The sequence below is a fragment of the Ascaphus truei genome, chromosome 2, assembly GCF_040206685.1.
Source record: "Ascaphus truei isolate aAscTru1 chromosome 2, aAscTru1.hap1, whole genome shotgun sequence".
Taxonomy (NCBI): domain Eukaryota; kingdom Metazoa; phylum Chordata; class Amphibia; order Anura; family Ascaphidae; genus Ascaphus; species Ascaphus truei.
The window spans coordinates 420,159,328-420,181,572 of record NC_134484.1 but is presented as its reverse complement, the minus strand read 5'-3'; the positions used below and the strand labels follow the sequence as shown (position 1 = coordinate 420,181,572).

At 42.3% G+C, this 22,245-nt stretch overlaps 1 protein-coding gene across 1 annotated transcript in view; it reads right to left on the bottom strand.

The window, feature by feature from the left end:
* The window catches only part of GPR158 (G protein-coupled receptor 158), a 349,303-nt gene that overhangs the window by 265,401 nt on the left and 61,657 nt on the right, over window positions 1-22,245 (bottom strand). The gene's annotated exons all lie outside the window — the stretch shown is intronic.

Below are 22,245 nucleotides of genomic sequence, written 5' to 3'. Positions count from 1 at the left end.
TACCGCTGGGCAGCGAGGACCCATGGGGACCACCCGGGGACCCCTGGACGCCCATGGGGAACACCCGGGGACCCCCGCTGGCTTATGTTATCAATCGTGTGTTCAAATAAATAATGGTTTTATGTGGGAGCAAAGTGGTGGTTGTGTAATGGTGCTTACTACATATTTTAATAAAAATGTTATTACTAGTGTAGATGAGCAGTGGGTCTCCGAAGCAGAACCTTGTTGATTTGAGGTCCAGGGACACCCTGCTTGCCGAGATACAGGCCCCATTATGGGGTGCATATGAGATACCGGCACCCCATAACGGGGCCTTTATCTCGGGAAGCAGGGCGCCCATGGACCTGAAAACAATGCGATTCTGCTCCGGAGACCGCCCTGCTCATCTACACTAGTAATAAAATGTAAATTTAAAAAAAAAACTATTTTGCCCGAGATTTGTGCAGAGAGAGGCGTCTCTCTCTCTCTCTCTGTTGCAGAATCAACTCGCCTGGTGAGCCCTTTTCAGAGGGCCGATCATCTCTTCGCCAGCTACTCGCCATGTTTGCAAATGTTGCTATCACTGGTATTTGGGGCTTTCTGCATACTGTGATAGCAACACTGTAAAAAATGGCATATTAAAAACGCTGGTGATTTTTTTCTATCGGACTTTACTGCATGAGGCCTTAATCGTATATATGTTTTTCTTTAGTTCTGTAGTATTAGATAATAGTGACTATTTTTTTTTTCAACTCTTAATGCCATTTCTAATGAGTTTTAAAGCATCCTTTGATTTCTATAGCAGGTTTTAACCCACCTCCCAAGCAGTGCAAGATTTGTGCAACACTTTCCTGTTTAGGATAATTTGTTACAAATGTTCCCAGCAGTGTGAGCTGTAAACTGTAACAATACATAATGTTACCTTCGTAATATACAGTAAGGATACATTGTAGCTACTGAGTTACACTGACTGAAGCAGCCATTATGTTAGGGACACACACAAAAAAAGTTGAAATATAGTATTGCTGCTTAAAGTTTACACAGATGAATATCCTTCATCAAAAGGAATGAAAACTTTATTGGGAGACCAATGAAGCAGTGTCAGGGGAAAAATCATAGCCTACAGTATGTGACTAGAAGTAGAGAAGAGGTGAAAGTTATTAGTAAATTTAGTAAAGAACTTAACTAGGCAAATAGAGAATATGAATTGAGCTCATCAGCGGCAGCAACAAAAGACACATCTACAAAACAGAATTACGTGAGTTGGGACCTTTTGCTACACAGAAAGGAGCAAAATAATCTACAATGTAGGGATCTAAATTTATATACATTTGGGAATAAAGCAGGGAAACGTTGGGGTAATTTAGTTAGTAAATCAATAGACCCAAATCCCATATTAAATAAGGAAAAAACGATATAACAATATAAAATAAATTCCTAAACATACAGTATAGCAATTGCTAGAACCTCCCAAGAGGAACAACAATTGTTAAACTGACATCTTTCTACAGAATAAATTGCAAATACTGTTAAACATCTAAATAAATAAATAAATAAAAAAAAAATATATATATATATATATATATATATATATATATATATATATATATATATAAAAGGCCCCAGGGCCAGTTGGGTTCACTAGTGAATTTTATAAAATACTAAATCTAGAAACAATTAATCCACTTAAAAAGCATTTAAAGAGGCTCTGAATAATGAGGAGTATCTAGAAAAGGGCAAAACAACCTTTATTGGGATATTGCATACGGAAGATAAAGACTAACTAAAACCAGAGTCATATACAGTAGGCCTTTATAATTATTGAATCGAGATGTAAACATTTTATCAATAATATTAATGAATAGACTGGCAAATATATTGCCAGAACTAATCCAATAGGACCAAACATGTGAAAGGGGGGTCAGTGATGTACAATAGACACTATTCACTGCACCAAAACAAATGCTGCATCTAATAAAAACAATGTGATTGTTTCTGTCGATGCAGAAAAAGCATTTGACAAAGTAAATTGGGATTCCTATATCTATTTACTATACTACAGATGACAGGAATAATGTTTTTTTTTATTAGTTTAATAAAGGCAGTGTAGTGAACCAATATCTTAAATTATGGCAGCCAGTTTAATATCAAAAGAATTTAAATGATATAGAGGTATGAGACACGGGTGCCCATTGTCACCCTGACTCTTCAATTTAGCACCTGAACCTTTGGCAATATTCCTAATACAAATGGCAATATTCAAAGGAATAAAATAGGTGAGTGTAACGTACGGCACACCTGTGAGCACGTGACCTACATACGAGACAAGGGTTAATACGCTGCTTGTAAGCTGGCCCACTTTTCACCTTCGCAAAGGTCTCTCAAAGGAACAATATCTCCCCTCACTCTGTCCCGATATACCATCTGTCACGAACAGCACACAAGTGAGCACGTGACTTAGATATGCAACCAAGGTTAATACACACCGCTACTCTAGCCAACTCACCTTTTTCCTCCGCAAGGTAGTTTCAATGAGTTAATATAAACCCCTTACTCAATGGCAATCATATCTATCTGCTGCCACCACCCGAGAATGCAAAATATGTGATTCTTATATACCTGACAGGGTGCAAGTACCTGTTTATTATAAAAAAAAACTAATCATTTAAAGCACACAAATCTGTGTAGCAAAATGTGTCTGAAAATCTAAATACTCTCTACAAAGCGTGCAACAGTTCATTCAGAACCCAAAGCATTACTTATTAAAGAATTGTTTTAATATAGATAAAAATACAGTGCTTACATTACAGAAAAAAGATTATTACAAGAACATACAGTTACAATAAATGCAGAACAGTTTCTTAAAATAACTGGATAAAATATAAAACAGAAATCCATATACAGTACATTACCATACAGTATATAAAAAAAAATTCCCAAAGAGGTCACTGGTGTAGAAAGATGAAAAAACACATATTTGATCTCAAACACACCTCTGTTGAATTGTGATGTCATACCGTAACTCCAGAGCAAGCCTTATATACCATGATTTTCCCATTGAAAACATCATAAGCCCACCCGTCTTAAATCAGCTGGTAGATTGACTGTTCACGACTTAGAAAAAACTCTGCTCTAAAAAGGCACTTAAAATTTTGACTCGATATACGAAAACTCATAACTTAATTTCTCCAATACTTAGATAGACGTGATCTATTTTCACAGGAGAAACAGTTATCTGTCTTAAGCACCTCTTATCCATGCAGGGTGTGGTATGATTTGACTTGTATACTCGCAACAGTGACAAATATTAACTTGCTGCCAGGCCTATTATTTCTTCAATTTAATGAAGTCTTCTAACTAATTGGTGACCTGGTTATTACCTCTATCTCTGGATACACAGAGGTATCTCTGGAATGTTAGTTTCCTTTGAGCCAACAGAGATATGAAACGTTTGCAGAAGTGGTGCTATTAGCTGCCAAAAAATTGATCATGTTGCAGTGGGTTAAAGACATTCCACCTAATTCAGAAATTCTAAACAACTATCTCTCAAAGCTGATGATATTAGATAAATTAGAGGTAGAATCGCATAACGAGCCACATTCCTAGAAATTCTTGAATAAATGGGATCCTTTTATTGAAATAATGCCATGAAGACACAGAAATTAAGGAGGTGGGGTGGGGAGAGAGGGAAAGGGGACAGGGGGACAGGAGGGGAGAGAAACACCATGTGGAGAGGCACCTGTTCTCAAAAATGAGCACACTTGGGAAATATGCAAAGTATATTTAAATGACTCACACCCTACACCTCCTAAAATACTTGCATGAGACCTACATTTATACTTAAAGGCCAGGTCTTGTGGCCCTTGTGAGGAAGGAAGTACTATCAAGCCAAGCAGGATCAGAACCCACAACCTCTGCTGTTCGGGGCAGCCGCCCTAGCAGTAGAGGTTGTGGGTTCTGATTCTCTTGGGCCTGACAGAAGCCCCTTGCTCACAAGGTGCCTTAGGACCTGGCTTGTCTTTCTCTCTTGTATGAAAGGAAAAAACCTGGGCGCTGCGGATTTCTGCATAGAAAATTTATTAGCCAATAGTTGGCGTTTCGGCCTCCAGAGCCTTTCTCAAAAGCAAATGGCATTTTTTCCTTTTTCCTTTCATACAGTACATGATATTGGGATTACCTAGCAGAGATTCCTGAACCAGGAGCACCGGTATTTATATCATTTTTTCCCTTGGGGAGTGCAGCATTACTCTTCAAACCGTTGTCTTTCTCCCTCGACATTCGCAAATGAATTTGTATGTACAGTAAGTATATCTTTATTTATATAGTGCCATTAATGTTCATAGTGCTTCACAGCAGTAATACACGTGACATAAAAAAAATAACAAATAATACAAATAACACATAAAGGAAAGAAGCGCTTCAGGCATAAAAAGAAAAGGAAAATAAGCCCCGGAGAGCTTGCAATCATTTAGAAAAACGTTTTCAGAAACTTGAAAATCTGTTTGTTCTAGAAAAAAAACTTAATATGCCCTTTTGATACTGATCAGCTTTCAGAGCAATAGATACCCTGCTGTTGGAACACACAACATATCTGTTTGTGATACTTTGTTGCCAAAGGACAAAACTCAAAAAGGTGTGTGTGAGAGCCTGTTTCAAAAGAGGAATTAAATGTGACTTTCTAAGTAGTTGTTAAAGCAAACAAAGATGACCAGCACATGTTTAAAAAAAATGCAACCAGTGCTATCTAATACTACAGAACTGATTTCTTTAAAAAAAATATAGGATTGTGGATGCTTTGTTTCTTTAAAACTACTAGGAAAACATGCAGTGCAGTGACCAATTTCTTTCATTTGCAAAAACACAATATAGATAGAATATCTGTTATATGCAAATGAGCCACCAATGAGCGTGTTATTGTTAGCTTCCAATATCTGCTACTCTTCGTTGCAAAATACTAAATATTGGCATACTGTAAGCTAAGAGAAGTGGATTTTTTTTCATTGTATTATTTGCCAGTAGAAGTAAACACATTGACAACAAATATATATGACGTAATGGGGACATTTTATGTACTCTATGGCCTAAAATGATATGCTAGAAATAACAATTCAAGAAAAAATCATTGTTCATGTCTGCAGTCCCAGTAGTATCTTACACTTCATCAGGCCACCTTTCATTATGACCCCGGAAAGGATCCTTGGTTCTCTGATTCCCATTTGATTATTTGTAGTTACTGTTTAGCTATGGGGACTGACTTCACAATTAGATCAACATAAGCCTGCATCTCTATTTCTGAGGTCTTCTCATCATGCATTGATGGAGTCACTGCTCTCGAAAGTGTGTCTGCTGTAAACATGAATTTACCTGGCATACTTCTGCAATGTTATCATAAGTCTTTGAATCTTTAAAGTGCATTCATTTAGTGGTTTACCAAATAAGGCTGTCAAGGACATGTCATCTTTTTTCTATTTCCATTGTCTGGCCATGAATAAATTGATTCAATCATTCACAGGGATCCAATATTTCTAAAAGCTCATTCTTAATCTGTGCATACCTTGTTTCTGCATCAGTTAGTGATCCAGAGGCATAAACCCCAGAATAAAAACAATCGTGTTTCTGGAGGAATACTGCACCCAGCCCTGATTGTGATGTATCTGCTGACATTTTAATAGGGCTTTCTGGTACACAAAACTTAAAAAACTTGTTCCTGCTTCAATTGTTGTTTCAAAATATCTTATGATTCCTTCTGCTCCGGAACCCACAACTATTCCTTTTTAGTTTCTAAGAATATCCTCAGTAGTGAACAGGTTTACTATGCCCAGGATCAACTTAACACCCTTCCCTGACTGCAGATGAGCCACCACTTCAATGATGCACCCTGTTCTTTTGTCAGGTTTTATACCTTCATGGGAAACAGTCACCAATAAACATGAATTCTTTCTCTCTAAAAATGCCTTTCTACTTATTTAAAGTCATGCTTGTAGCTCTACTTGCTTCCAATACCTTTCCAAATCTGCAATCGTGCTCTTCTTTACCTATAGTATGTAATCCATGGAGGTGTTGACACCCTCAATATGCTCATAAATTATATGTATAGCTTAAAGATATACGCCAGGTGCTGAAGCTATGCCAAAGGGTGAGCGTAAGAATTGGTATCTTCGAATTGGAATATTAAATGTGCATAGTTTACTTTCTTCTGATAGAGATACAGTAATTGTGAACACTCCTGAGATACCTGTGAAATATAGCAATTTCAAATCATTTGAATTTACTTTGCAAATTCAAATGAGGTTATTTTCTAGGTATCTCAGTTGTAGTAATGGGTACATCTATATATGCTGTACAGTTGAGTGTTTTTGTAAGGTATATATGGCAATAGGTATTCTACCCAGCCTTTGGTTTCCAGCATATCTACATAACATTTCTGAGACAGATTGTGAAGCACTGCATGCACTTTAGTTTCTGAAATTTACCGCACTTTGCAAAATGATTATATCCAAATTTCTGCTGCTGGAATAATTTCACTTTCTCCCGAAATAGTCTCTGGTCATCTCCTCCTTAAATCCCTTTCCTGGCTTCCATTCAAATTTCAGATCATCTACAAATTCTCTTCCTAACCTTCAAGGCTCTCCACTCATCTGCTCCTCTCTACATATCGGCTTTGATCTCTCATTATGCCCATGCTCATCTCCTGCGCTCTATCCATAACTGTCTCTACCATAAATCCCTCAGACTCAGTATACGCCAAGCACCTTCTCTTCCGCACCTGTAAGCCAAACCTTAAAACTCACCTCACAAATCAAGTATTTCAATACTCTAGACTCATGGCTACTGTCCCACATCCACACAGTCGCTCTTACCAATCATTGTTGCCAACCCCCTACTCTCCCATGACTCTTAACCCCCTACTCTACCTATGCCTGTTAACTCCAAGCAGGTCCCCATATGACTCAACCCCTCCTCCCTCATGACTCTTAACACCCTCCTCCCCCTATGGCTCTTAATCTCTCCTCCTCCTCTCATGCCTCTTATCCCCTACCTACCCATGCCCATTAACCCCCACTTCTCCCATGCCCGTTAATCTCCATGTCCCTTAAATTAATGCAGGAGAAGGCGGATAATGGTATGTATGGAGAAGTAAAAGGGGCTTTATTGTGGTTTTCGTCCATTCATTGTAAAATACATTTCATTTCAAGATGTTTCATTGGTAAAATAAAAATATACTAAAACGTACTGTATGTGCTTTTTTACATTTATGAAGAATGAAAAGCAGTTTTATAAGAATTATATTTCACAATATATTAACTGAAACAGTTTCTGATTACTTTAGGTTTTCTGTTTTCTATTGGATATTTATTGGATAAATATCACGATAAATATAGTTATCGTGATAAACGTCTTAATATTGTTATTATGAGACATTTTTAGTTATTGCCCGACCCTATTTGGGTCTATGCTGCAGCCAATACTTCCCACATAACCTTCTATTGGTGCTATCTCAGTAACGGTGGCTTTCCTTATATGTTATTCTGAATGTTGTTATGGCCATTTCTGAATGTTCTCTTTTGTACGTCGGGCATGGATAACCCTTCTTATGTATTCAGTTCTTTTGTTTGTGCTTTCACAGTTTGTGCTGTCTGCATATCTGGAGAGTTGTATCTAAAGTTACATCTTCTTCACAGAACAGTCTCTCTTCACATGTATTCGTTAATGCCGTAAATGATTTGATCACTGATCAGAGACTGATTAAGAGTTGGCATTAATTCAGTGACAATGTGCTCTATTATTTTATTACATTTTTGCCCGCATGTAAAAAAAAGCCTCATTCCTTTTTGGCATAAAATATTCCTCAAACTGCTTAATTATCTCACCGAACTTCTTACTTGGTCCTTCTTGGACCTTCTTCAAACTTAAAGTTATTGCAAATATCCAATGTTTTACCCACCCCCACCAGGTAACTCAATTTATGTTTGTAACTTTATCACCTAATCTCTGCCTGAACCTTTTCCAGTTCTCTGCAACATTGCCAGATAGCCACAGGATGGATTGGGGTTGCAATTCTCTACATCTACATCCAGTACAGTTGAATACCCCTGCTTCATTGCTAGGGATTCTCTCTGAATTCCCTTACTATCAGAGTTCCATATATGGAACCTTCTATGAATTATACTATCTTATACGATGTGCATATCTCCTCACACACCTTTGTTAAATGTAGAAACTGCCTGTTGATTTATAGTAGCAGTGGCAATATTTACTAAGTGGTGCTACCCCATTGGAATCTTGATTAAGCTTTAATACACCTTACAAGTGAATGGGCCCTAAGATGTCTTAAAAGAGTAGTGATGTGTTATGTGTGCTTTAATAATAGAGCCCTTAATACAGTTTGCTTAGCGCCATTTTCTGGATAGAATATTAATTCGCAGATAATAATGTCATTTCCAATAATTAGAAACCACACACAATTTTTTTTCATCATGAAGGTGGTTTATGGAACTTGCTATGAATTGTTTTATCTTTCTAGTAAAGTAAATAATTTCGATAACTGTGTAAACTCAGCAGGGTAAAGTAACACCAATGTATTTATTTTATTACCATTGTATTTATTTTAATTTTATGTATGGAGTTGCTCAATGTTTAGACATCCAATGTTAAAATTATAATTAACTTTGTAGATATTGCACTTCCATATGTCTTCACGTTAGTCATATACTGTGTGCATAAACATCTATACTCTGTGTATATATATATATATATATATATATATATATATGCAAATATAGCTGTATGCTCATCTGCATGTCTTAGGCAGGTCTGCAACCCCCCCTTTCCCCATTATCACCCAGCATACAGCACTTCCACTGCAGCAAGGGATTCTGGGAAATGACATGCAAATGAGCACACAGTGTCACTTTTTATATATATATGTATATATATATATACACACACATATATATATATATATATATATATATATATATATATATATATACCTACCAATTCATGTTTATGTAGATTTTATTGAAAAGTGGGATATGCTGTCTGAAATAAATGTAAAATCACATCCGTATGTATTGTCATATTATATTCATTGATGATACCTTAGTTTTGCCCAGACCCACAATCATGGATAGATATTACAACAATATCATTGGGCAATTAAAATATAAATAACTCTGCTCAACCCCTTAACAATGCTAAAATTCCTTTAGAATTTAACAAGCATGTTATTATTCCACTAAGAGTTTATTAGCACCGTGTTTAAATCCCTGCCAAATAAAACAAGACATGCTGCGAATGTGTTCATAGTTTTCTGCCTTTTGTAAAACTAAATGTGTAATTTTAGTGTTGCCTTATTTTAGGATTGCCATATAGTTATAACTGCATTATAGCTGCAGGCACAAAGTAAAGCACTGCTGTATGGGAGGATATACATGGAAATCTAGCGCATGTATTTAGCTCTCAAAAGGAAATCACAGTCAGAAACCATTATCTGCCTAACCAGGGAACCACAAAACTGCTTGAGTGCATTAAGTTGGTTTAATGCTGTAATTCTTCTTTTGCACTTTCTGCAGCTATCTGCCTTCTTGCTGAGATAATTTCTCCATTAGGTCTGGGCTGAATAACTGAACCATGGGGATGATTATACACATTTCTTTATTTGTAAACAGCTTTAACATCCCATTTATTTTCCAATTCGAAAGCAGAAGAATGTATTTTTCTTTCTAGAGGAATATTTACTTTGAAATAGAAAAGATATACCGTACAAACTCTCAAACAGCCAAATAGGGACTTAAATTGTATGTGTCTAAGATAGGAGCGATGAATAAGCTGGTGCAGTTATGCTCAACTCCAGTCTTCAAGACCCCCCCCAACACGTCAGGTTTTAAGGATATACCAGCTTCAGCAGAGGTGGCTCAATTAGTTTTCGACTGCGCCACTGAGGGAGCCACCTGTGCTGAAGCAGGATTATCCTTAAAACCTGACCTGTTGCGGGGTCTTGAGGACTGGTGTTGAGCACCACTGAGCTGGTCTAGCCGAACCACTACACATGGGATCTATTTATCATTGCACAGGAAAACGTGTTCCGTCACAGTGCTCCAGGATGTGTCATTAAGGCCAGGTCCCCGCTGGCTACTGCAGCACCCGCTGCGGCAGACGCTGCAGGGACAAGAGCCACCCCTCAATGGGGCCAGGCCCACTGCGAGGGGGGGTCGCCACGCTGTGCGGTGAGTTTTTCCAGCCTGCAAGAAAATTGTGAGGGAAACTAGTGATGGAGCGCTAGGCCACCCCCATCCCCCGCGGTTCAGCTAATGGGTGTGAAACTGCCGGGTGATGTCACGGCCACGCCCCAATCACGCCCCCCCTCTCTTTCCCCCTGCAGCCCGGGGAATTTGGCTGCATGCGCCGCCTGCCTCGCAGGCACTGGGGCCATAATCTTACACGCACCAGCTTGTTACTCCATGTTCTTACATCTGGTGCTGACTTCTAAACAGATTGCATCACTTTTTCTATCTTAAATCTGTGTAACAGAGGCAAACACTATGTTACATCAATTTATTAGAGATGTATGAAAGTGACAGGAATTTATTTAAAATAGTATTATTTTTGTATATTTTGCATTTCCCCAAATATTTTAACAGAAAAAAATCACCCAGCGCTCTTGTGAATAAAGTGATAATAATACAATAAAAATGTGATAATATAAAAAATAAAATAAAAATCAGTGGTACTGGTACTTGGTGCCTGATCAGCTCCAACCCGCGATGAACCCTCCTAGTGGATTCTTGTAGATGTAGCTTGTTGAGAAAATGCAGGGAGCTCAGGGACCATGGAATATGCAAAATATGAAACACAAATGCATAGTGCAATACTGTGTGATAAAATGATGAGATGAATGAATGAAACACTTAATGAGTGCACACTCACACTTTGACAATGGTTAGTAGGCAGTGTACCCTTCCAGGGTAATCTCTGAGTGCTGGTAAAAGACTTGACGATGATGCCATCAGTCCTAGTTGTGTGTCAGATCCCAGGTAACATGCAAATGTATACACAAGAAGAGGCAGACTAAGTGTAGAGAGTATAACAATTTAGTGGGTACATTCAAACATTATAATGGCCACTCACATTTGACTCCCATACACAATTCGTTGTACGAAGTCCTCCCTTGTGGATACCGGTAGTCTGAAGCTTCTCGAGTGGACGCTGCTCACTTCAGCAGCTGGTGCGCATGCAGCTGCCAGTGTGAGTTCTCTGCTCACGCATCCTTCGTTTGGTGGTGTCGGCGCTTCGAGATGTCACAGGATGTGATGTCACTGACTGGGTCTGCCTGGGCTGGGGGTGTACAGCAACTATACGATTGATTGACTCTATTGATGCTAGCTGAGCTTTGCTAGTGAAATGAAAATCTCCTCTGGTGCGTTGCTGTAAGGAATCTGCTCCGCGGTTTACTGGTTGCCTTACCTTGCAGACCGGTGCAGTCCTGGAGCACCTCTCCTGATGTTTGCTGCAGCCTGGATTCACTCACCAAAGCAATACACACTCCCTCTGGTATCTATTGCAGCTGTGCAGCCTATCACTGCAACCTAGACTTGCATTCACTCATTGGAGCAGTACCTTCACACCCCCTCCGGGGATTGGCCCGCTGGCCTTTAAGTACTGTCTTCCCATAATGCTCCCTGCCGAGCATAGTCCTTCCTGGATGTCACTATCTGTTCTGCCACAAGCCCTCGCTTGTTCCTGTCTCTCATGCTGAAGCGGAGTATTCTCCTTGTTGTCTGCAGCTCCAGGTTTCCTAAGGCCGGCTGCTATATTCACGCAGCGGTCTGCTCCAGTCTCCTGTGTTGTAGCTGAGTACTCTTCTTGTTCACTTCAGCTCCTTGTTTCCTGTGACCGGCTGCTATATTCACGCAGCGGTCCACTCCTGTTCTCCTGTGCTGAAGCAGAGGTTTCGTCCCTGCGTCCTTCAGCCTCCTGGATTCCTGCACTGAAGCTGAGGTTTCGTCCCTGTGTCCTTCAGTCTCCTGGATTCCTGCACTGAAGCGGAGGTTTCCCTGTGTATCTTCAGCTTCCTGGTTCCTGGGGCCTACTCTTTCCCTAATCTAGAGAGGCCGTGTCCTGGTTCCTGCGCTGAGACAGAGGATTCCCTAGCCCGCTCAGGACTCTTGCGCTGTAGCACTGGTGCACCCGTGCAGCAAAGCGGTGTGCTACTCTGGTCTGCCTACCATCTCCTGTGACCAGTACCATGGGCCATGGTCGCCGCTCGCGCAGAGGCCAACCCCGCGCTCCTAAGCTGAAGCGGGGCTCTCCTGACTACCTGTTGCTGAACTCTTGCCTGAACAATGTTTATCCTGATGTCTCCTGTCCTGACCCTGGCTTCTACAACGACGACGCTGTCTTCTCCAATCCTGATCCTGCGACATATGACTACGAACTGCGCAATCCGGATCAGCCTGCGCGGTCTCAGGTCGGTGCTTTTACAACCCTACCTCAGCCTCGCGGTCCGACCCTGGTTTGTGGCGAGCAGAACCCTGACAGTATGCTCGGCCGCACAAACTCGGACCGCCCTGTGGTGAGGGTTGGTAAGTTTCTGTCTGAAAGCCTGTCCCAGCCTGTAAACCAGTCCCAGTGTGAATACCAGTTTCTATGTGAGATAATACCCCTGATTGAAGATCTGATTGTGTTTGTAGGTTTAACCCCTTTGCAAAACAAATGCCGCAATGATCTCATGATGAAGGTTTACCGCCTCCGGGACTTAAAACAATCGCTGGCCGCTTGTATTTGCTTTCCTGGTTACCCTTTAACTTGGGAAAATGTGTACCCTTTAGAATTGGACGACGCCCAAAAAGAACTCTCTTCCCTGGCCTTGTCTTTAGACATTTATATAGCAAAAGAGGACCCTCTCCTCATGTTGGCTGATGCCCAAAAAACACTCCATATCCTTTCCATGACATTGGACATTTGCATAAAGGAACAGGATCCTCCCCTCGCCAGCTTCGCTGTCGCTTGGCTGTATCCCTGGTCTACCACGGATCCTTGCCCTGAGTGTATGCCCGGGTTCCCTGACACCAATGATATGTTTTCGTTAACCCCTGCCGATCAGTCCTGTGAGGTCCCCCTGGAGAATACATATGTTGCTCTACCCAGCACTAATGTTCTTGTATCAGAGAATAAGTTCATTAGTTCTCCTATTTCTAGCTCAGAAGTCCTTTCTCCAGCTCTTGAGGGTTTTCCAGCTTTAACCCCTGCCGAGCAGTCCTGTGAGGTTCCCCTGGAGAATACATATGTTTCACTAGCCAACACTAAGGTTCTACTATCAGAGAATAAGTCCCTTTGTTCCCCTATTTCTAACTCCGAATCTGTCACTCCAGCTCTTGAGGGTTTTCCAGCTTTAAACTCTGCTAGGCAGTCCTGTGCGCTTTCCCCGTCAGAGAAAGAATCCCTAAGTTCTGTTCCCAGGGTTATTTCTGTATTAACCTCTGTGGGGCAGCTCTCTGAGTTTCCTTTGGTAAATCCCTGTTCTCTGTCAGCCATGGTCACGCCCCTAGCTTCAGAGAGAAGATTACCTATGTTTTACTCTCAGGCATTGTCTGCATTAACCCCTGTAAATTCTTGCTGCCTCCAAGTTAATGCCTTCGTTTTAGCCTCAGAGAATGAGTCCACAAGTCAGACAGCAGAGGTTGCATTGAGGGATTCCCATAACCGTACGGAGTCCCTAGATATTCTTTGCTATAAATCCCCTGCTTCAGCTCAAGTTTCCGCAGTTTCGTCTCCGGAGACTTCGGCTAAAGTTCTGGTTCCTGATAAATGTATTCAGGAGTCAGGTTTTTCCCTAAGCTTGCTCACAGAGTTCCTTCTCCCGGGTGTTTCGCTGAACCAGCCTGTCGCCCACATAGCGGTGATCCCTGCTTCAGCGCATAGTTCCCACATTATGGAGTCTGCAGTAATTTCTGGTTTCCCAGACATTCCTTACCAAATACCTACTTTAGAGACCAGTACGGTTATGATTCACCCCCGTGTACTGTCTGAGTTCTCCTCCTCTTTAAGCTTAGGGTTAAAAGCATACAGTAGTCTGTATGTTCCTCCTGGGGTTCATATTATGTTCCCAGGAATGTTTGCTGACGCACGGTTTTCTCCCAAAAGTGACGCTTTTTCATATAGATTAGTAAAAAGCTTGCACACTGTTTCCCTTTTCGCTGAATTGTGTCTTACTAGTTTTGAGACTCTGAGAGGTAATGATTCTCCTTCTGATTCTGAAGCTCTTCCTACAAGGAGTATACTGATTGGGGGTTCCCCTGTTTTCTCTGTCCAGGCTAATTCTCCAGGGATCAGCATATCTGTGGTCACTCCCTTAGTACTGTCTGAGGTCACCATGCATATATTACAAGTCCTGGGGTTTAAATCTGAGCTGTTTAGCTGTCCTGCCTTTGCTGAAACCCAGTCCCTCAGTACTGTGTCTAAATATGCCCCAGCAAACATGGGGTTACTCTGGGAAGAAATTAAAACTCCTGTCTTAAAGGGTATTTTTTCTCACATGTCCAGCAAATCTAGAACCTCAGTAATTGTTTCTAAGTCACTTATCAATACATCTGATTTTTTCTCTAATCAAACCCAGACACCCTCACTATCGGTTAGGAGTCCTGTGATCAGAGATTTTGCACTAGAAAACACACCAATTCATGTTTTTGTCAGGTTAGGTACCCCTGTGGTTAGGGCCATTGCAGTTTTGGAAAAGACTCCTTGTACTCCTAAGGTGCCTGTCATTAAGAGTTTTCATAGTTCATACTTGCTGCTTGTTGATTCTCAGGGCCCTGTCACTGAGGTACAGACTTCAGCTTCTGATGTTAGCTTCCCTCCCACCACTACCCTGGCCCTGCCTTTTTCTCAAGCTACTGATTTGAAGATTCCAAGGACTATTCCTGATTCACTGACAATATTAGCTCCCAATGAAGATTTACCAGTATTGAAGAGCTCTACTGTTTGCTTCTCTGCTCCTGCTAAACCATGGTTTTGTCCCTCGGAATTTTCGGTTGCCCCTGTTATTTCCTCTCAGTTGGAAATACTCTGTACGTATCCCAAGATTTCGGTCCCTATGCCTGGTTTACTGCTTGCCTTGTCACCTTCCATACCAATACCGGGAGATGCTTCCAACCAGCCTATACCCTTACTAACCATTACCTGGGAGCCTTCTAGAGGAAAAATTCCTCGCAAATTCCAAAATGCAGTGGTCAGCCAAGACTTTTTCTGTTACAAAGTTCCTCCTGGTGTATTCGATCAACTATCAGGGCCGCTGATCCTAGATTCAGGTTCCTTTATTAAAGACTGGGCTTTCAGTGGGGGTTCTTCTACCGTTTCTGCTCTGGAACTCTCTGGTTCTTCACAGTCCTGGATTTCCAAGTCATTTTGCGGGGCGAGCCATGTACCAAGGATGTTTCTTCTACCACTCTCATTTCCTAGAACTGTACTCACCAAGGAACTGCTCGTTTATGGATCCCCTTTCCACCTAAAGAACTTTAGGAACAACTCGATGTCTCCGAGACCCATGGATGGTTCTGTCTGGCCGCAGTTTTCACCGTGGGGTGGGGGTACACTAAGGAGTAACCACGAGTCTCTGGACCACGACTCTACCCCCAATCCTAGACGGTTCAGCAACAATTCCCGGTCCCCCAACTCTATGTGTGCTCATGTTCGCCCGGAGGTCTCGCGTGAAGGGGGGGGTACTGTAAGGAATCTGCTCCGCGGTTTACTGGTTGCCTTACCTTGCAGACCGGTGCAGTCCTGGAGCACCTCTCCTGATGTTTGCTGCAGCCTGGATTCACTCACCAAAGCAATACACACTCCCTCTGGTATCTATTGCAGCTGTGCAGCCTATCACTGCAACCTAGACTTGCATTCACTCATTGGAGCAGTACCTTCACACCCCCTCCGGGGATTGGCCCGCTGGCCTTTAAGTACTGTCTTCCCATAATGCTCCCTGCCGAGCATAGTCCTTCCTGGATGTCACTATCTGTTCTGCCACAAGCCCTCGCTTGTTCCTGTCTCTCATGCTGAAGCGGAGTATTCTCCTTGTTGTCTGCAGCTCCAGGTTTCCTAAGGCCGGCTGCTATATTCACGCAGCGGTCTGCTCCAGTCTCCTGTGTTGTAGCTGAGTACTCTTCTTGTTCACTTCAGCTCCTTGTTTCCTGTGACCGGCTGCTATATTCACGCAGCGGTCCACTCCTGTTCTCCTGTGCTGAAGCAGAGGTTTCGTCCCTGCGTCCTTCAGCCTCCTGGATTCCTGCACTGAAGCTGAGGTTTTGTCCCTGTGTCCTTCAGTCTCCTGGATTCCTGCACTGAAGCGGAGGTTTCCCTGTGTATCTTCAGCTTCCTGGTTCCTGGGGCCTACTCTTTCCCTAATCTAGAGAGGCCGTGTCCTGGTTCCTGCGCTGAGACAGAGGATTCCCTAGCCCGCTCAGGACTCTTGCGCTGTAGCACTGGTGCACCCGTGCAGCAAAGCGGTGTGCTACTCTGGTCTGCCTACCATCTCCTGTGACCAGTACCATGGGCCATGGTCGCCGCTCGCGCAGAGGCCAACCCCGCGCTCCTAAGCTGAAGCGGGGCTCTCCTGACTACCTGTTGCTGAACTCTTGCCTGAACAATGTTTATCCTGATGTCTCCTGTCCTGACCCTGGCTTCTACAACGACGACGCTGTCTTCTCCAATCCTGATCCTGCGACATATGACTACGAACTGCGCAATCCGGATCAGCCTGCGCGGTCTTAGGTCGGTGCTTTTACAACCCTACCTCAGCCTCGCGGTCCGACCCTGGTTTGTGGCGAGCAGAACCCTGACAGTTGCTCACAATTGCTCCCACAGCTCCAGGTAGTCCCCTCCATTTTGCCTCTGCCGGTCCTCAGGTTGTTGGTCTTGTTTGGAGTCATCCCCGAAGACTCCAAACAAGACAAACAACCTGAGGACCGGCGCAGGCAAAATGGAGGGGGAGAACTACTACCTGGAGCTGTGGGAGCAATTGTGAGCAACGCATCAGAGGAGATTTTCATTTCACTAGCAAAGCTCTTTGATAAAGTCACTGCTGTGATGAAACGTGTCAGAGTTCGCTCTGTAGCAGGCTTTTTGTGTGTATATATGCACTATTAAACCGAAATATTTTATTTTTATATGTGTGGCTTCTATTCCCTTGCAGCAGCAGTGACCGCCTCAACACAATATTTTTTGCTTTGAATTACATTGGCTGGAGCACGCTGATTTCCTCTTCCGGTTCAGAGGTCCCTGACGTCATCGTTGATCGGAGACCCGGCGCGTCAAGACTGTGAGTGATTGCCTCTCATATTCTCCCTTCCCCTACCTCCGCAGTGAGGTCTGCTCAATCGTGGGTGACACCGGGTTAGGAGGGTTGTGGCGGAGGGTAGCGGCTGCTTAGCGGGTGGTCCCGAACAGGGAACACCGCTGAATCGCTGCTTTTATTCCTCCTTACCACCTTATACCCCTCCCGTTGTTTGTCACGTGGCACGATTGAAGTGGGGAGTTAAAGAAACACTTATGCCTACATTGGGATACTGGACCTCAAGAGTGTTTTATTATTCATGCTATTGTTGCTATTATGGCTCTGAAATAAGGATGGTATCTGTTTGTGGACAATTTGTAGCACCAGTTTTCCTGTGAGGAATCCCAGGTTATTTGCTAAAAAAAATTAGAAACATTTGTCTTCCTTGCTGCAGGAATTGTTAACATTTCTATAGTGAGAGATTTAAAGAGTGAGAGAAAAATAGAGTAAATAGCAATTTAGTTGAGTTCCCATTAACTTGTATATTCCTCCCAAAACGCTTATCCATACAAGAGAAGAGATACCTGTGACCTTTCTCTATCTTCCTCCTCTCTCCCTAAAAAGCCCTATTTGAGGGTCTAGTTTTTTCAGTCTTGTGAACCAAAAAAAAGTTTGAACTTTTTACTGAAAAAATTGGCCAATTTTGCATTCTTCGCAGTCACCATTTGTATTTCCTGTAATCCTTTGGCTATTCGATCATACTATTCATGGATCTAATGTTCTATGCAAGTACACTTCAGAAAAATTGTTACATTTGTGTATCTCCAAAATGGAAACCCTGACATTTTGGGAAAACCAAATATCCACCTGTTCTTGCTCTGCGTCTCCCACAGCAGTTTTCCTGCCTGATTCTTTTGTACATTGGTGGAAAACCCTACACAGGTAATTTACAGGAGCATTGTAGCATGTTTGAATTTCCTAAATGTGCACCCCAAAATGTCAGGAAAATATTTTTTCGGACTACCCCATTACGCTATACATTGCTGGCAATCCCTAAGATTTGAGGGAAACTATTTTTTCCCCTTTGTCAAGCTCTCTATCTTATACATTTTGCTACCTTGTCCTGTTCTTTTCCAGAGTATTGTTCTGGAAAATTGTTGCAGTTGAATTTAAAAACTGTGGACACTGTTTTTTCAGAAAGATCATACATACTGAATCCATGCTGCTATTTCTCTTTCTCTATAATAGGTAATCTCTTCATAGGGGCTCCACAGTAATCCCTTTTTACCATTATATTAGGTTGAATTAAATATTCTTTGTAGCAGAGTGATATCATTGCTTATTGTGGTCTATTACCTGCTGTCATTAAAATTTTTACAATTATTTTCTACATGTTATTTGGTTTGTACCCGGGCAGGGCTCTCCATACCTCCTGAGGGGATATCCCATTACACCCCTGTGACAGAGCGGCCTGTAGGCGAGGTCAGATACAAGTCCACACATGCATGTTTTAGGGTAAACCAAATGATGAGTGTTTTTATTTCTCCACCAAACAGCAACAAAAACAGTAGGGCTACTGCCCATTTAAGGCAAAAACACAAAATCGTAAAACTGAGAGCACAGAATAAAGTTCCATATAGCGGTGCTACAAATGACTTGGACAACCAATGTCAAAGACGAATAAATCAAATAAACTTGCTTGAAGAACCACAATAATACCAAACGACAGGGAGTAAATGAATGCTGGTAAAAGCAGGGTAAAACTCATTGAAGGGAGGTATACATCAATGTCCTGGTAGGTGGTACAGTACAGATGGGGAATAAATCACCACTCCTCTGTATGTCCTCCTGTGTGGACAACCTCCCTAGAGTGTAATGATCTCTGTGTGTGCAATCCCAGCAAAGTCCCACATGCATATGAGCCCAAACGGAGGAATAGTACTCACATAAAGTCGTTGGTGTTGTTCTTCTATTGGCGTGCCTCACGTGGTATGGTAGACTGATGATCCCAGGAGGAGAAGGAAGAATGGAGCACAGCCGTGCAATGAGAAAGGCAGAATCGGGGCTACAGCAAGGTACTTAATGACCTTGGAATTGCTCTGAACTTTGTACTTGCCTTAACCCCTTAAATTATAGTGCTGCCTGCCTGTTAATGACCTTGGATTACTTATCTCTGCTATGATTAAACCCTATTTTCATCATCTTCCTTCTTTAGCTTCTGTCATTCCCCAGCGTTCTCACACAGCAGATCTGAGGCACATTTTCTGCAAAAGGAATTTTACCTGAGACCAGGCTCACCGACATGTGGGAGAGCTGTGACAATTGTCCTGGGGTTGGCGGTAGCAGGGGGGCCAGCCGGGACTGGAAGTTAAGCCTGGTCAGTGGTCGGGTCCAATTTCTGTGTTCAGCTGCCGGGCCTCTATTTGCTGCCAGGCCGCAGCTGTTTCTGAAGAGCCTCTCCCCACCCAATCCCTCTTCCCCAGATGTTCGGATCCAGATGTTGGGCATAACGTCTGCATCCACCAATGTCAGAAGCCTTTCCCCCACAAGGTAAATATATTGAGGGGAGTTGAGGGGGGACAGAGTGTGTATGTATATGTGTGCTTTGAGTGAGGGGGGGTTGAGTGTGGGGATTGGGGAGATTGTGTGAAATGAGATTGAGTGAGAAGTGGGGATTGAGTGAGTGGAAGGGAGGTATTGGGTGAGAGTGAGGAAAGGGGAGCAAGTGAGAACAGGAGGGGGGTTTAATAGAGTTGGAAGACAGAAAGGGAAGTGTAAGAGAGAGGAGAGTGATAGTAACGAGGAAGCGAGAGAGGGAGAGGGAGAGACAGAGAGGGTAGAGAGGGTGTCAGTGAGTGGGGGAGGGAGAGAATGAGAGAGTGGGGGAGGGAGAGAATGAGAGGGTGGGAGTGTGAGAAGGGGAAGAGAAATAGAGTGTGTGAGAGAGCAAAGAGGTGTTTGACAATTGGGAAGTGGGCTTGCCAGCTCACCATGGAGAAAATTCGAGTACTAGGCCCTGGGAAAGCTGTCAGTGGCCCTACCTGGGACCGTATGTACATAGAAACCATTGGTGTAAATGTTGCTCCCCACTGGTTTCCTACTTTCTACTTCTCTGTGTAGATGGCCACAGGTAGATGCTTGAGGGCTGGAACAAAGGGAGCAGGGTGCTGCAGCCCACACCCCCCCCCCTGGTTTATACAGTTTTACATTATGGTAAAGTATGTATGTATGTACAGCAACCCCACCCTAAACATTTGGCTGCAAACCTGGATTGATGCAGTAATGCAGAAAAGCACAGTATAATCAGTGTCCCAGAAATGCTCCATGATTATCATGTGACTTGCTGCATCCTTCCTGCGGCTTCATTGCCATATTCTGAAAGCAGCAGGGAGACGCTGGGACAATTAGACTAAAGGTTTGTATACCGAAGCAGTACAGGGTAAAAGTGATATTGCAGACCCAAGCCACAGAAGGAAGATGCCTGCCAGAAAGTACTGTTATTAATATTATAGCAAATTATGCAAATCAGGAAGCCACCTCCAAAATTGCTTAATCTCCCAAATTTGACATTCAAAATGTTGGTTAGTTTGACCATACCAGCAGGCCACAAGAATAGAATCTCAGTTAAAAAAAAAAAAAGTATTTATCTAACAGAAATATGTCATGCACATCCAGGAAAAGTTAAGTTCTCTTTATTTTAATATCAATACCTTGTGTGTAATGTTGACCTTTTAAAAGCATTAATAATTAAAATTATAGACATGTAGTAGTAAATCATGGAAATAGCATTGCTTTTCTTGCAGCGCAAAAAACTAGTTAAATACGTTCACCACAAAATGTAACAGTGAAAAGGCTGAAAATGCAATTCTCAGCCTCTAATACATTGACTTATTTTAATGGATTCATAACGATGATGTATACTTTGTAGTATGACTTGTTTAATGGAAGATATGGACAACACAATGAAACTCTGTTATCGAGAAAACCCAACTATTATGGCAGTGCATTTGATACAGCAGCATAAGAATAACAGAATAACTAATTGGTTACATTAACAATGTATTCATTACGTCTAACAATTTCTAGTTTCTAGTGTTCTGTCAGTTAATCTGGCCTTCTGTGGTATAAATCCTACACAGGTAAAAGGCATGAAAAGGTTAATGCCCTGCATGTGCAATGACCATGCAAACTATCTGCAGTTGTAATACTGCAGAGACTGCAGGTTTAATTAATTAGTTAGGTGAACCCAATTGAAAGGGTATTTACATTTGCAGCCGTTCTTCCTTGCTCTGGCGGTTATGAAGGGGAGAGCTGAGCTGCTGAACTCTGAAAGTGGTTTTATTCTGGAGCTGTAAGAGACTGCTTGTTTTTGTTTACACTTGAAGCCAGTGCTCCTGAAAAGCAAGCTAAGGACGTGATTATACCAAAACAAAGAGTATGCATCCCCGAACAGTGCTTATACCTACCGCGACTGTCGCGCGCTTGCTACTGCAATGCGGGAGACAGTTGAAGAGTTTCCAAATTTGTTTCTGGTTGCGACGGCCGCGTCATGGCACGCAGCCATCCAATCAAAGAATAGATGTCAGCCTTGTCTCCCCTGCAGTCGCGCTCACAGAAGAAAGTGCTTGTGCACATGTCGCTTTGCGACATTGCAAATGTGACGTCACAGATGCGCGTGCGCGCATTGCAGTTCCTCTGTGTAATCCTACGGAAGGACTGTGTTAGAAGCTTGTCTTTTTCTGAACTAGTTACTGAAGTTTTCAACCAGCTCCTGGTGAATGAAAATAAACTTGCCTTAGTTTACAACCCAACTTGATGTGCTCTGGCACCAAATATACTGCTGGGCATAAACCATAAAAAAAGTCATGAGAGAAAAATACTTTCTAGGGCAGTGTGTTTCAACCAAGCTTCCTATGAACTCTTGGGTTCCACAGGCATCCCTAAAGGGTTCTGTGCCCTTTTCAGGTCATTTGAAAATTGTGCCAAATACATAAGCATTT